Source organism: Ovis aries, chromosome 2, assembly GCF_016772045.2.
Source record: "Ovis aries strain OAR_USU_Benz2616 breed Rambouillet chromosome 2, ARS-UI_Ramb_v3.0, whole genome shotgun sequence".
In the NCBI taxonomy this organism is placed as follows: Eukaryota; Metazoa; Chordata; class Mammalia; order Artiodactyla; family Bovidae; genus Ovis; species Ovis aries.
The window spans coordinates 72,744,390-72,759,656 of NC_056055.1; the positions used below are offsets into that span (position 1 = coordinate 72,744,390).

The 15,267-nt window shown below is 43.2% G+C and overlaps 1 long non-coding RNA gene across 1 annotated transcript in view; it reads right to left on the reverse strand.

Annotated features, from left to right (window-relative positions):
- Positions 1–10,509: 10,509 nt before the first annotated feature.
- The window catches only part of LOC132659178 (uncharacterized), an 81,218-nt gene continuing 76,460 nt past the window's right edge, over positions 10,510–15,267 (reverse strand). Inside the window, exon 4 of the long non-coding RNA XR_009599237.1 lies at positions 10,510–15,200. This is a non-coding gene — a long non-coding RNA (uncharacterized LOC132659178). The remainder of the gene's footprint in view (positions 15,201–15,267) is intronic.

Sequence of the window (15,267 nt, forward strand, 5' to 3'; positions counted from 1 at the left end):
GTACTCTGTCACATGCTTCATATTCACAACAATCTTAGGAGGCAAATATTGTAGCACCCCCACTTTTAAAATAAAGAAATTGAGAGTTGGAAATTTCCTTGAGTTCTCTCAAAAAGTATACTAAAATAATGACAAATGAGGGTTTCAAACCCAGGTCTATGTCCACAAACCATGCTCTTTCCATTACATACATAAATGAGGAACCCCTCACTGTGCTACAATGAGTAAATGACAGTGTTTTTACTAAAACAACACAAGTTAAGTGAACCAAAGGATGCCACGTTGGGAAACACCAAAAAGTCCTTAAATTCAATCCTCATCAGATATGTGAGTCATCCCACAAGGAACACTTCATTTTTATTTACTTACCTTTAAAGACAATATCTTTCTAGGTATTTCACCTTTAGACTACTCTAAGAATTAGAAAATTCATTTTCTGAACTGAAAATTATGTCCTTTTAGTCACCAATCATTAGTCTAGATCGAAACTGCAAAGCCACAATGACGTTACCCTCTGCCCTGTGATGTGACAGCCCTTTGCAAGTGTCATTCAATCCCCGTGCTGGACTCAGGTCTTTTTCAAGCCCACAGTTTCTTTACCTTTTCTTCCTACCTTAGACCACGGAGTGTTCTCCCCACTGGGAAGACTTCTGCTGACTATGATCCAGGCTGTGTATTTTTCAAGGCAGGGCATCAGCTGAGACACCAAGAGAGCTATGAAGCGACCGGCTGTCAAGAATCTGTCTAGCATTATGTAAAGTCCATCAGGGATGTGTCCTGGGGGAACACTGTAGGCCTGACGGGTATGGGCCAGCTCCTGGTGAAGACAGGAACCATCAGCATCTTTGAGCACGCTTACAACATGCAGGTGATGAAGTTCAGTGTGAACCCCATTGTTAAGAGTTCCCACAGAAGCCAAGAATTGGCTGACCTGCCCAAGCCAGTGGAGGGGCTGAAGAGGGGCAGCTAAGCCAGTCCGCATGGTGCAACTCATCACTGAGGAATCAGGGGATTGCTTCATCAACGGGGTGATGAGCTGCACCCGTTGATCTGTCTGAAGGACTGAGAAGAACCACACTGGCATTTCCACCAGGACATCCTAACTGGTCATGTAGCACTGCGAGACGGTCAGCAAGGAGTCCCTCTGTGCTGTGCCCGTCCAAAGCTCCCAATAAGCAGAGCCGGCTGTACACAAAGGCGGCTCTTCCCCAACTCCATAGCCAAGGACACTGACAAGAGGTGTCTGTCCTTCAGGAGCCCAAGCAGCAGGTCTCACTCTGGTGAAAAGTGTGAGTGAGACAGTGCTGAGGCCCCCGGTACTTTGGGCTCTCGAGCACAAGTCACCCAGCACTACCTCAGTGACATCCATCGGGACAGCATGGCAGCCGGCTATCAAGTGGTGGAGCTGTGAGGCGCGCTCGCGTGGCGTTTCCTTCCACGTCCCCAGTCTGACGCCGCGCACGGATCCATACAGGGCTTCCCACACCCGGCGTTGCCTCAACGCTGCATGCTGACCGCCTGCCCTGGGCCGTGGAGCCCATTCACCTGCTGAGATTCCGTGTCCACGACAAGGGCCTAGCGGCATCCAACTGTCCTGCACAGGAAGCAGGGCCACGTCTTCGAGGAGTCCCAGGTGGCCGGCATCCGCCTGTTTGATCCCTGTTTGATGAGAAGTCACATTGACAAGTCCTTTGGCTTCACCACCGACCTCAGGGCCCACACAGGTAGCTAAGCCTTCCCCTTCCTGGCGCCTCCAGACCCTGCCCGCAGACCCCTTCAACCACACCAGCTGCCCCAGCAAGTTGTGGGAGAGATGCGCAGGCACAAAGGCCTGAAGGAAGGCGTTCCAGCCCCAAACAACTTCCAGGACAGACGTCAGCAGCCTCCTGTAGCGGCTCAGCCCAGGGGCACAGCCTCAAGCCCTGGGATCTCCTCACGACCCCTCACAAGATTGTCCAGACCCGAGATGCTCTGCCTGCAGGGTTTCTGGGGCCCACTTGGTACCATCCTCATCATAAATACACCATCTAGTGTGCTTAGAAACTCAGTCGTGGCTGACTCTTTGCCATCACATGGACTGTAGCCCACCAGGCTCCTCTGTCCATGGAATTCTCCAGGCAAGAATATTGGAATGGGTTGCCAACATCCTACTCCAGGGAATCTTCCTGACCCAGGAATCTTCCATTGGCGAGAAGGATTCTTTACCACTGAGCCACCCGGGAAGCCCACTCATCATGAACATTTGATGCCATTTCTTTCCATATCTGGTTCAAGATTTCAGAGCAACAGAAATGCTTTTGCAGAAAGTACTTATTTGGCCAGGGGAGGTGGAAGAAAGGAGGTGACACCTGCTGCAGCCAGCACAGTAGGTAGGGATCGAAAGTGGTCGCCGCACAGTTTGGGGAAAAGAATCTAGTGAGATTTAAAGTTTTAAAGATGGGATCAAGGGACTCAAGACCTCTTGGGTCAAGAGCCCTGTTCCTTGGAGCCGCATCACTTTTATTTAGTGTCTTGGCAAGTAGAAAGTGTCTGTTGTGTTAGTGTCCCTGATCACATCTCCCATTTTATTGATTAAACTATCTTTGTTATTTTCTTGTACAAGGGCTATCACCTAGCTGGAGGTCATAAACCTGCATGGGGCTCCTAAATCGCTTCAGTTGTGTCCGACTCTGTGCGACCCCATAGACGGCAGCCCACCAGGCTCCCCCATCCCTGGGATTCTCCAGGCAAGAACACTGGAGTGGGTTGCCATTTCCTTCTCCAATGCATGGAAAGTGAAGTCACTCAGTCATGTCCAACTCTTAGCAACCCCATGGACTGCAGCCTACCAGGCTTCTCTGTCCATGGGATTTTCCAGGCAAGAGTACTGGAGTGGGGTGCCATTGCCTTCTCTGCATAAACCTGCATATGCCTTGAGAAAACATCTTAGTGTGTGCACAAGCAGCATTCTGAACTTGCGCTAACCTGGCATTCCAAGGTCCACACTATGTTTTCCCTTAGCTTAGCAGGGCATGACAACCCCAACTGATCAACCCAAGGTACTTTTATGTGAGTTATGCTGTATTACTGTATTTTGCTTTTATTCTTTTCCCATGGTGATTTTTTCATGGCTTAGCCAGAGCAACAGGCAGCTGACTATTAACCCCTGCAGATACTCAACAATTTTTCTTTCTCATTTTTTCAGAGTGAAACTCAAATTCTCCCACCCCAAAAAATTTTAAATAAACACATTCAGGTTTATTTGGGTAAGTGGCCTGTTGATTTTCTCCTAGACAGGAGGAAGGAACAAGTGGTTAGACATTCTCCTTGAAACTAGAAGGCAGGAAATTTTGTACCATGTCACCACAAGCATCTTCAGCTGTAATAGTGTCAATGGAATAATAAATTCGATATGGTAGTGACAAAAAAAAAATTTGTGGTTGAAAAATACATAAATATGCAATGTGGCATAAGTGAAACTACTGACAGGTACAGAAAGTTCTGAGATAGTACAGAGAAGGGAGTTGTTAACTCTATGGGGATGAAGGAGTCATTATTCCTTCATTTCATAAACATTACCTGAATACATATTACATGCTGCAATGAGCACAAATCTGGATAAATACATTTTCCAGCGAAGGGGAAAAGAAATATTTCAGGCAGAGGAGACCACAGACAAGAATAGATGCCTGAAAGATCATGGTGGGTTTGAAGAACTGTAAGACACTCCAAGTTGTGGAGAATAAAATTTTGCAGGAGAGAAGCAGCAGATGAGGCCGAAGTATACAATAATTCATACTGTGCATTGAGTGCAACACTTCATAATACTCATGCGTGCACGCTCAGTGGTGTCCTACTCTTTGCGACCCCATGGACTATATAGTCCACCAGGCTCCTCTGTCCGTGGGTTTCTCCAGGTAAGAATACTGGAGCAGGTTGCCATTTCCTCCTCCAGGGAATCTTCCCAACCCAGGGATTGAACCTATGTCTCCACATCTCCTGCATTGCAGGCAGATTCTTTACTACTGAGCCACCAGGAAAGCCCCCATAATTTGTGTAGGATGCAGTAATTCATATTACATGCAGCAAACAGCATAAGTAAATTTTGTGAAGGTTCAAATCCCTGACAGAGTTTGTGTATATTAAGTGAAAGTCTGAAACTGCTAGGAGCCTGTGACCCTCTTGAGAGGGTGGGGCAGCAATCAGATGAGACGGGGAATCACCCTACTCTCCCTCAGGCTGGTTGTGACCCTTCCCTACCCAGCAACCCATCGTGGCACAGAACAGGTGCCACCAGATGTAGCATGCCTACCTCTCCTCCTTTCTCACCTTCCCTGAACTCTGCTGGGAGAAGACTTCAACCATTCTTTTCCTGAAAGATTCATGTACGACCCGAAGTAGTGGAGAGTTAAGGGCAGAAACAGAAATTGTGGCATTAAAAAAGAAAGCTAAGATTCTATTTAATTCTCAGAAGAGGAGTAAGTCATCCACGTTTGAGAACTGTTAAAATCCCCACAAAGGCTTCTTACCTTCCTAACCTTCCTCTGTTTCCTTATCTTCTAGTCATCTCCTCTTCTATTTGGGCCCCTCTCTTCTGTATCTCCTCTTCCCCTTTCTATCACTCCCTACAATTCCTGCCAGGATGTAGAGTCCTACTGCCAGCCAGCTGTTGAGCCTGGAATATTCTGCAACCTCTGGTTTCAGCTAGATGCCAATGGAGGATTTCTCTGATACCCTTCTGTAAAATCCTTCTATAGGGTGTATTCTCCTGTGAAGGGACACTTGCTGAGGGTGCCTCACCTCTCATAGATCTGCCTCCAGATTGCCTTTTGATGTTCCCTAAAAGCAAACAGAAGGAAGAAAGTTCTTCCTTCCAGAGATTACCTTGTCTAGTCTATATAAGCAGTGTGTTCTCTAGTTGATGTAGCTTTAACCCTGCTTCTTTTGAATTAGTAACACTAGACCTCTGTCCAGGCCTGATTTTCATTAAAGGCTTTCCACATGAACTGAAAAATCACTCTACCTGGGTCAGCTGAGACAATGGGACTGTACTCAAAGAGTTATCAGGAACAAACCTAACAATAAGGTTTGTTCCTGATAAAAGTCTAGGAGGTGTGTGTGTGTTGAGTAGGGCAGAGTACAATGGGGTATTCACATTTTCCAGCAGTTATGTAAACGTTTATTTGAAATTTGAAAAATTATTGCATTTTCTCCATCTCCATCAAGGACAGAAAAATCAGAAAGAGGATTGCCTTGTCAAGAGATTCAGCAAAACACTTAGCCTCAGGAAACACACATTCCAATACCTGGAGGCTATCATTATTCTTACAAAACGTGCATCGCCTTAGGGCCTATAGGTAACTTGTCTCCTCCATGTCTTAGCTGGGGTTTGTGGTCCCTCTTAGGAAAGGGGCATTGAAGCCAGTTATCTCTCAGTACAGCCCAGAACCTAAGATTCTAACGGGAGGACACAGTTTCTGTCTTTTGGTGTTTTTTTTAATCCAGTCCTGGACTTTAATGTTTTCTTTTTCTACCGAGATCACCCCATCCCAGATGCAACATCCTTGCAAAGTATTGAAGCTAAAGCAGGAAGGGCACACTGTTTATACTCTTTTGCTTCTAGATGAATTAATCATTTATTTCTGTTGTCTTCATCAGAGGCATCACCTCAAAGCAGCTCCACTCTCTGAGTCAATTCTATTGCGACTCGTAGTGACAAGTGGAAACAAGAATACAGATAAGTCTCTGGCTAGAGTGAAATAACTGAAATAACTTCTTCAGGTCACTGAGAGGCAGGAGACAGATGGGCCTCAGGTTAGATATTTACAACTGGCCTCCAGGTTTATATTTTTGGGGGCAAGAAAAAGATGGGTTTCAGACCAGACACTTAAAACTAACCTCCTGTTTGCATTTCCTGAAACAGAGGGGAGGTGGGTTCTACGTTAGATATTTAGAACCAGCGCCCTGTTTGCTCTTAGAAATGTTAAGTAATAACTGAAACCGTCATGGCAGGAACAGAGAGGGGCTGAACCTTGAGATCAGAAGGTCATATATTTCCCATCTTTGGGACAAGAGAGACATTTCACATGTACAGAAAGGCTCCTTGGGGGTCAAAAGGAGGGGGCACCATCCCATAATAGGTGATGCTCCTATGTGATCCCATAGCCCTCTGGGCTGAATCCATCTCGGAAAAAGACCCACATGCATGTTGGGGAGGGTCCTAGGGTGGGTTAGGTGTAGAAATCAGATATTTGGCTAGAGGTAAACAAAGACCTGGAAGAGATCTGCCCTATATAAATGATTTAACTGCCTCTTTACTCCTACTCATTAGGAGGGAAGCTCACAAGCTTTTTCTCCCAGTATGCATCTCTTGCTTCTATTCTAACTAAACAAACTGTTTCTCTGTGTGCTCCATCACTTGTTCTCCTATGTCTCTAATAATAAACTCTGTCCCTGCTTTTACAGTTTCTGCCTCCATGAGAAATGCATTTTTTAGTGGGGGCAAAGATCCAGGGACAAATAGCTTCTCGTCTCCATCCCTTGCTGGTCTGGTGGCAAGGATTCCTGGCTTTCATCCAGACTACCCAGGTTCAATTCTTGGGCAGGGTATTAACGTCTCGCCTCCTGCCACTGCTCACTGCTTCCTCTCCAAGATCAACTGTTCTTCCTGGTTCACTGCTTCTGTTTTAGTCCCTCAACAGTGGAGCTTAATTTGTTTTTGTTTGTTTTTTAAGTGAAGGAGTTTTCCTTAATCCAACAATCCCACTTTGGGGGATTTGACAGAAATAAAATAATGGTGTGTGTACACTATTTATAGGATCAAATTTTAGAAGTACATTTTTCTTTCTTTCTCATTATTTAGCTGGTGACTATGGACACATATTTATCCTCTTAGAAAGGAAAGTTAGTGCAGAATATGATTTTTGTTTTAATTGTGAGGATAGCATGGGATGATTAGGGGAGTAATAAAACATTTCATGATGACATTACTGACCCAGTGGATTAGTTATGGTTCCTTGTCTAAGCTGGCCATTCATAACAGGCTAATATGTACAAGAACTGGCATCAGGAAATATCAGATATTATGTAAGTCTTTGTTTCCTTTGGACAAGGAAGAAATTTCTTTGGTTAATAACTCAGAACCTCAGGAAAATGGTTTCAAAACTATCCTGTCATACTGCCAGCTCCCAGCACATTCATGTTCCGAGCACATGCAAGTCAGGCAGGCAGAGATTTATTGAGCAACTATTATGTGTCAGGCTGGGTGCTAGTAGGATATGGGGCAATGAAAATAAACAAGACATGGCTCAACTCTCAAGGTACTCAGTCCATTTAGGTGGAGATAGGGAGAAACATAAATGAGGAGGATAATGCTGGTGATGATGACTTTTGGTGTGATGTACTTTTATGAAGAGAAGAGCATCATTGGTCACTAGACCTGCAGAAATAAAGGTGTGGGGATAAATGGATGAGCCTGTGAACATTTGGTATTATCAGGGTAGGAAGTCCAAGATAAGGAGAGATGCCACTGGGAAAACTAGTTCTGCTGATCACAGAAGACCTTAGATGGTTTCATGAAACTTGGATGGTTTCCCCCCACCCCCGCCCCTGTAGTTCCAATACTTTGGCCATCTGATGCAAAGAGCCAATTCATTAGAAAAGACCCTGATTCTGGGAAAGATTGAAGGCAGAAGGAGAAGGGGACAACAGAGGATGAGATGGTTGGATGGCATCACTGACTCAGTGGACATGAGTCTGAGCAAGCTCAGGGAGATGGTGAAGCACAGGGAAGCCTGGTGTGCTGCAGTCCATGGGGTCACAAAGAGTCGGACTGAACAACAACAAGGCAATGAGGAGCCATGGAAAGGCTTTCTAAAGGAGAGTGATATATTCAGATTTGCATTTCCCTGGTGGCTCAGATGGTAAAGCATCTGCCTGCAATGCTGGAGACCTGGGTTCGATCCCTGGGTCGGGAAGATCCCCTGGAGAAGGAAATGGCAACCCACTCCAGTACTCTTGCCTGGAAAATCACATGGATGGAGGAGCCTGGTAGGCTACAGTCCATGGGGTCGCAAAGAGTCAGACATGACTGAGCAACTGAACAACAAGGCAATGAGAAGCCATGAAAAGGCTTTCTAAAGGAGAGTGATATGTTCAGATTTTAAAGTTAGATGACTTCAGTCTCAGATAGGCATATATGCAAAGGCAGAGAGTCCAGGTAGGTGACAGAGGAATAGTCTCTCTGAGAGATGGTGGGCCCTCCATGTGGGCAGTGATACAGACAGGGAAAGGAAGGATAACTTTGAAAGAGATTTAGACTAAAATAGATTAGATTAAGTAATTGATTAGATAGGAGAATGAATGAGAACATAAGATGACTCCTGTGTCTGAGTGGCTGAAGATAAATAATAGAAGACAACAAGTACATTAGAAGAAGGAAGATAAGTTTAGTTTTTAGAAAAGTCTAAAATGACTATAAAGTATATAAATAGAGGTGCCTTGTAAGCAGTTGACTATATAAATCTGGGACTCAAAAGGGAAGTCAGGGCAGGCGCTATCAACTTGGAAATCATGGAGTGTACTTGTCTGGCTGGATCTAGGAGTCATATTCCTTGCGGGCCAGGCATTGCACTTAACACTGGGTATACAGTAGATGCACAAAATAATTCTTGGTTCTTGTCCTCATCGAGTTAACCATGTAGTGGTGGAAACAGACATCAAAAAAGTGAAGCTACTACAAAGTAGTATAAGAGAGGGACTTGATTTTCAACAGGGGGTCATGGAAGTGCTAAGGAAATAACATATAGGGTAAAGTCATGACTCAAGGGAAAAGTAACAGACCAAGGAAACGCAGGTAACCCCAAAATGTAGAAGTCGAGAAGGGAGAACTGGAAAGGAGAAAAAGGCAGAAATATAGGTGAAAAAAAAAAATAGAAACAACTATTGTCACGGAAGACAAGGAAGGAGAAAATTTCAAGAGAGAATATTCCAACAATGTTAAATTTAGCACAGAAGACAAGCAATATAGGGCTAAAATGACCCCTTGATTACAAGTATGGAGGTCTTAAAGATATTGACAAGTAAATCATTGTAGAATTTAGAAGCCAGCTTTTAGTGGGTTGAGGAGTGAATGAGAAGTAAAAAACTGTTAAGGGGAGGAGAGCACAGCAGTTAGAGTGGAGCCTAAATCAAATAAGTGGTGGATTATAAGATCAGAGAAACTTTACCAGTGGGTTGACATCATAAGAAAGAAGAATCAGGGTCTGAGAGTAAACGGAAAGGCTGGGATCAAAAGAACAAGCAGAAGGAATAGCTTCAGTTTGGAGGAAAGCACTCTATCCTTTCGGCTTCCCTGGTGGGAGAGCCAGTAACGAGTCTGCCTAAATTGCAGAAGAACACCTGCAATGCCAAGAGACATGGGTTCAATCCCTGGTTTGGGAAGATCCCCTGGACAATGAAATGGCAACCCGTGCCATTATTCTTGCCTGGAAAATTCCATGGACAGAGGAGCCTGGTGGGCTACAGTCCATGGGACCACAAGAGTCAGACACAACTTAGCAACTAAACCACCGCCACCACTCTATCCTTTTAGATTGGCAGAGAGAGGTGAAAGTGCATATGGCTGTGGGTGTGTTTATAGAAGGGGACCTAGAATGTTGAATAGCTCATTACCAAAGGACTCACTATTGTAGTTTATGAAGGAGTCAGCTTCTCTGCTGAGAATGAGGGACCTGAGAAGAGTATAAGTCAGCAGTCATTCCTGAGGGGAAAGGGAAAGAAGATGACAGGGGACGAGAAAAAGAGTTGCGCTGCTGTGCTGACCCTGACTTTGCAGTGGAGCCAACCCATCTGGAGATGTGATTCTTCTCCAACCTATCACTTGACAATCTGGATACAGAAGGAAAGTCACATTGCAGGTTTTAAGATTGAGTTTTGCCTGGTGGCTGTGGCAAAACAGCCAGGCTGCAGAAGAATTAAGAGACTGAATGGAATTGTAGCTTAGGTCATCAACCATATGGGCCAAGTCAAGGAAGGAAACAGGTGAGGCTAGAGAGGGGATGATTGGAATAAGAGGCTGAGATTTAAGAAGCTGGGGACACTAGGAGGCTCAAGAACAAGAGTTTTAAGAAAGCAAATGCATGATATTGGGAAGGATTTGGGATTTGGTCTGAGAGTGGTTACAAAGGATTTCTGATCCAAGCCATAGATGGAGGTAACTCCAGTAAAGTGGGGTTTACTGGAATTGGGGCTAAAAAACCAAGGCTCAGGTGTTCGCTAGTTCACCTACAGGGTCATTTGAGCACATGAATATCAGCAGGTAACAGGAAGGAGTGGAGACAAAAGAAGCCAAAGGGTCAGCGAACCAGTTAAGAGGGGCTGGGAGGCTGATATTTTTCAGTAATCAGAAGGAGTAGAAGAGGTACAATCTAGCGGCAGGACCCTTAAAAGAGAGGAGATTTTTACTGATTGATGTAGGAGGAGTTTGAAGCAGGCTTCTAGGGCTGCCATAACAAAGTACCACAAACTGGGTAGCTTAAAACAACGGCAATTTATTCTTACACAGTTCTGGAGGCTAGAAGTCCACAAGTCAGGTGTCAGTGGGGTTGGTTCCTTCTAGAGGCTCTGAAAGAGAATGTCTTTTATAGAGCTTCCCTGGTGGTGCAGAGGTTAAAGCATCTGCCTGCAATGTGGGAGACCTGGGTTCAATCCCTGGGTCGGGAAGATCCCCTGGAGAAGGAAATGGCAACCCACTCCAGTATTCTTGCCTGGAGAATCCCGTGGACGGAGGAACTTGGTGGGCTACAGTCCACGGGTTGCAAAGAGTCGGACACGATTGAGCGACTTCACTTTCCTAGCTTCGAGTTGCCACCGGCAATCCTTGGTATTTCTTGGCTGACAGATGCATCACTCCAGTCTCTGCCTCCATCATCTGTGGTATTCTCTCCTCTTGTGTCTTCACATCATCTTCTTCTAAGGACATCAGACCTATTGGATTCAGGGCCCTCCCTACCTCAGTATGACCCCATCTACTCTTAACTAATGCAACAGTCCAGTTGCCAACTAAGGTGGCATTCTGAGGACTGGGGGTTGGGACTTGAACACAATTCAACACTTGGACAATTGGAAAAGGCCATTCCTATCACAAGAAGAACATGATCAGAGGATAAACAGAACAATGCAGGTCTTTGTGTGCCTGTTGTGGGGGTGGTGTTTAACAGGCTGTAGCATCTCAGGTTGGAGCCAACTTTCACTTAAAAAAATGAGAATGAAGAAAATCAGAGGGGGTTCCAGTGAGCGTTGGGGAGAAGTGTAGGGCCCAGGTAAGCACCAAGAAGGAAGAGAATAAGGAAAACAAATGAGATGACTGGTCAGGGGCTTCATTGATGGGGTAATGACTGAGGAGGCCAGAGATATGACTAGGGATTGGCTGTCCTGTGGCCCCAGAAGTAACTCCAGAGCTCATGTGTGCACATGGCTGTGTGGAGACAGGCTTTTGCACTGAAGGAGGAAGAGTGTATTAAAGCCAGCTTAGAGGCCTTTAGAAAGGTCTGGGTGATAACTAGCATGCATAATTATAAAAATATACCTCTGATGGAGAGGAGAGTATAGCGGCCAAAACCCCAGGTTTGGCACTGGACAACCCAGGATGAGACCAGGCCTCTGTCATTTAACAATCACTTTACTTCTCTGGGTCTCAGTTTCCACCTCTGTAAAATGGGGCCATCCTATCTCCTAAATCCATTCTGGGAATTACCTATGCTAATGTCTGTATGGCATCTAGAGCATGGTTTCCCATGAAGTAAATGCTCAATAAATGGCAGCCACTTATTATACGATAACATTTTATTTTGCAGTAATTGTACAAGGAATTCTTGTATACCTTTTAAATAAATTCACCAAATTCTGCTTACATTTTCCTTTTTCTTTCTGTTATACATGCATGTCCCTCTGTATAGACACATTTTTATTTATATCTCTATTTCTACTTATATTTCTATCTGTAATTTTCCTTCCCTAAATCTTTTGAGAGTAAGTTTGGAGACACTGTGCCCCTTTAGTAAATAATCCAGTATGTATTTCATAAGTACAATAGTGTCCTCTTATAAGCACACTGTGATTATCAAAATCAGGAAATTTAACCTGATACAATACTATTATCAACAATGTATATTCTTTTTAAGACTTTTATTTCTTTAGTGTAGTCTTAGGTTTACAACAAAACTGAGAGGAAGGTACAAAGATTTCCTATATATCCCCTGCCCCTACACATGCATGAACTTCCCCATTATCAACATCACTTCCAGAACAGTACATCATTTTTATTAAGAATAAATCTACATCAACACATCATAATAATCCATATTACTTTAGGGTTAATACTGCACATTCTGTGGGTTTGGGAAATGTACAATGACATATATCCATCATTATAATATCACACACAATATTTTCACTGCCTTAAAAATCCTCTGTGTTCTGCCTATTCATCTTTCCTTCCCTCCACTCCTGGAAACCACTGATCTTTTTATTCTCTCCATGGTTTTCCCTTTTCCAGAATGTCACATAGTTGAACTCATATGGTGTATATAGGCTTTCTAGATTATCTTCTCTCACTTGGTAATATGCACTTAGAGTTCCTCCATGTTCTTTCATGACTTGTTAGCTCATTAATTTTTAGCACTGAAAAATATTCCATTCCAGCTACTGAAGGACATCTTGGTTGCTTCCAAGTTTTGGCAATTACAAATAAAGCAGCTATAAACATCATTTTGCAGGTTTTTGTGTAGACATTTTTAGCTCTTTTAGGTAAAGATAAAGGAGCATAACTACTGGGTTGTATGGTAAGAGCGTGTTTAGTTTTATAAGGAACCACCAATCTGCTTTACACAGTGGCTATACCATCCTGTATTCTCAACAGTGCAGGAGAGTTCCTGTTGTTCCACATACTCCCCAGCACTGATGTTGTCAGTGTCCTGGATTTTGGCCATTCTAATAGGTGTGTGGTAATATCTCGTTCTTTGGAGAAGGGCATGGCAACCCACTCCAGTATTCTTGCCTGGGAGAATTCCATTGATGAAGGAGCCTGGCAGATTACAGTCACAGGGTCTCACACAACTGAAGCAAGTTAGCATCCACGCACCATCTCATTGTTGTCTTAATTTACATTTCCCTGATGATATAGAATATGGAGTACCTCCCATATTAATTTTTCATCAATCTTCTGAAAACAGTTTCATAACTTTTTGATTTTTCCCAGTCTAGGATCTAATTCTGTATCACACATTGCATTAGTTTTGATGTTTCTTTATTCTTCTTTAATATTAGCTCTCATTTATGTTTTTTGGCCTTGATATTTATGAAAAGCACAAGCTAGTTATTTTGTAGAATGTCTCATGGGTTGAATTTACCTGATGTTCCCTCATGATTTGATTCAGATTATTCATTTTTGTCAGGAAAACCAAAGAAGTAATGTTGCGTTCTTCTTGATACATAATATCATGAGGCACATGATGTTAATTTGTTTTTAGAGATCAACCTGATCACTTAATTAAAGGGAAACAGTCTTTTTATTTTATCATTCTTGTTGCTGTTAAAAATATAAGAGGGGCTCTGTTCCAATATGATTCTCTTTTTACTGCCAAATAAAGCATTTTCTTTCCTATGACCTTTCAATGGGTCAGTACACCTGAATTTGGACTTTTCATCTGACTCACAGAGTAACCAAAGGAACAGAAAATGGTACTTTTGGGTGAACCAGAAGGAATTAGAACTTGGACTTGCTGAACCTGGTTCCATTTAAGGCCCAATTCCAGGATAATTACTCTGCATTAAAAAAGAAATCCCTTCCATACTCTGCACTTATTTTTGACTGAATTTATTTCTAAGTTTATTGTGATTGCCTTGGTCTGCTCCCCCTAACAATTCAGGATTCTTCTTAGGGATTACATAAAGCACAGAACAGTTTGAGAGAGGTTTGGAACATTTGTATCTTTCCTTTAGGAGAGCTCAGTTCAATCATTGCTGTTGTTGTTTCAGAGCCTCTGTGTCAAGGACTAACAGAGTGATCTGGGGTTGTTCAGAGACTTTAGTCTCCCGAGGCACATGGAATTAGGCTTTGGATTTGTTCCTCAAATACTGAAGATTTCTTTATGGCCACTGTTCTTGAAAAACAAGCAAAGGAAATCCGTATCCTTCAAGCTTTAGTTTAATGGTACTATGTACCACTGAATGGGTGGAAGGAAGACTCACCTTTAATTCAGATGAAATATATGTGAGAAATGATCCATATCCATTAAAAAGGTCAGCTTTGCATCTCATGCCAAAGTTTTTCAGAAAAGGTAGCCCACTGCATTAATTTGATTTTCCTGATTTTGTATATCTGACTCTACATTTGTTTTTACAGAGCACAGACTAATGCAAGCATACTATTCATTCCTTACACCACTAATGAGCAAAGATTATAACTCATATAGCTCTCTGTGTATTACAGCAATAGCAAAACACTGCCAAATATAGCCATGTCTAACTATTATGAATACCTTTAACCTTAGGGGCCATCACCACAATAACTAGCACTGTAATTAGCTGTTTAATCAGACTGGCTTGGGAAAACACACTAAATACTATATTGCACTGACTATCCAGTGGATGACTAATTGCCAACTTAAAAATTCAGAACTATGACTCTGTAGAATGTCTAAAACAGTGTAAAATGCTTTACAATTATTCATTAAGAATAAGATGGGCATCTATTGCATGTCTCCAACCTACTAAATGTTAATGTTGAAGGTTTTATGCAGACCATGTTCATAAATTTACAAATTGTGTCCATGAATTTAAATCCGAATAACTCAGCTTATTAAACTCCAATCACATCTTCTCCTTTAAAAGGCAGTGTTTTACAAGTAGACTATAAATGTGTTCATTGACTAATAATTACTTATATGACTTCCAAAACAAGGTGACTTGCAGGTGTAGCTTGATTATTTTGTTGAGGTGCTGAGGTGATTCCCTATTTCCCCAAACTCACTCACTATTTTGGTGTGAACATATGCCTGTTACGGAGATTTCAATCTGCTCTTCTTATGCCTCAGGCTTAAAAGGCAGCTTGAGGAATGTCTGCTACTCACCCAGCTTTGATGCTCTATCCAGAGGGAAAGGGTCCCCACACAGCCCATGGGTCACCTGGGTACTGGTGACACCTCTCCTTCTGAAAGGGGCTGAAAGTAAAATAAAGTGTTAGTCACTCAGTCGTGTCCAGCTGTTTGTAACCCCATGGACTGCCCA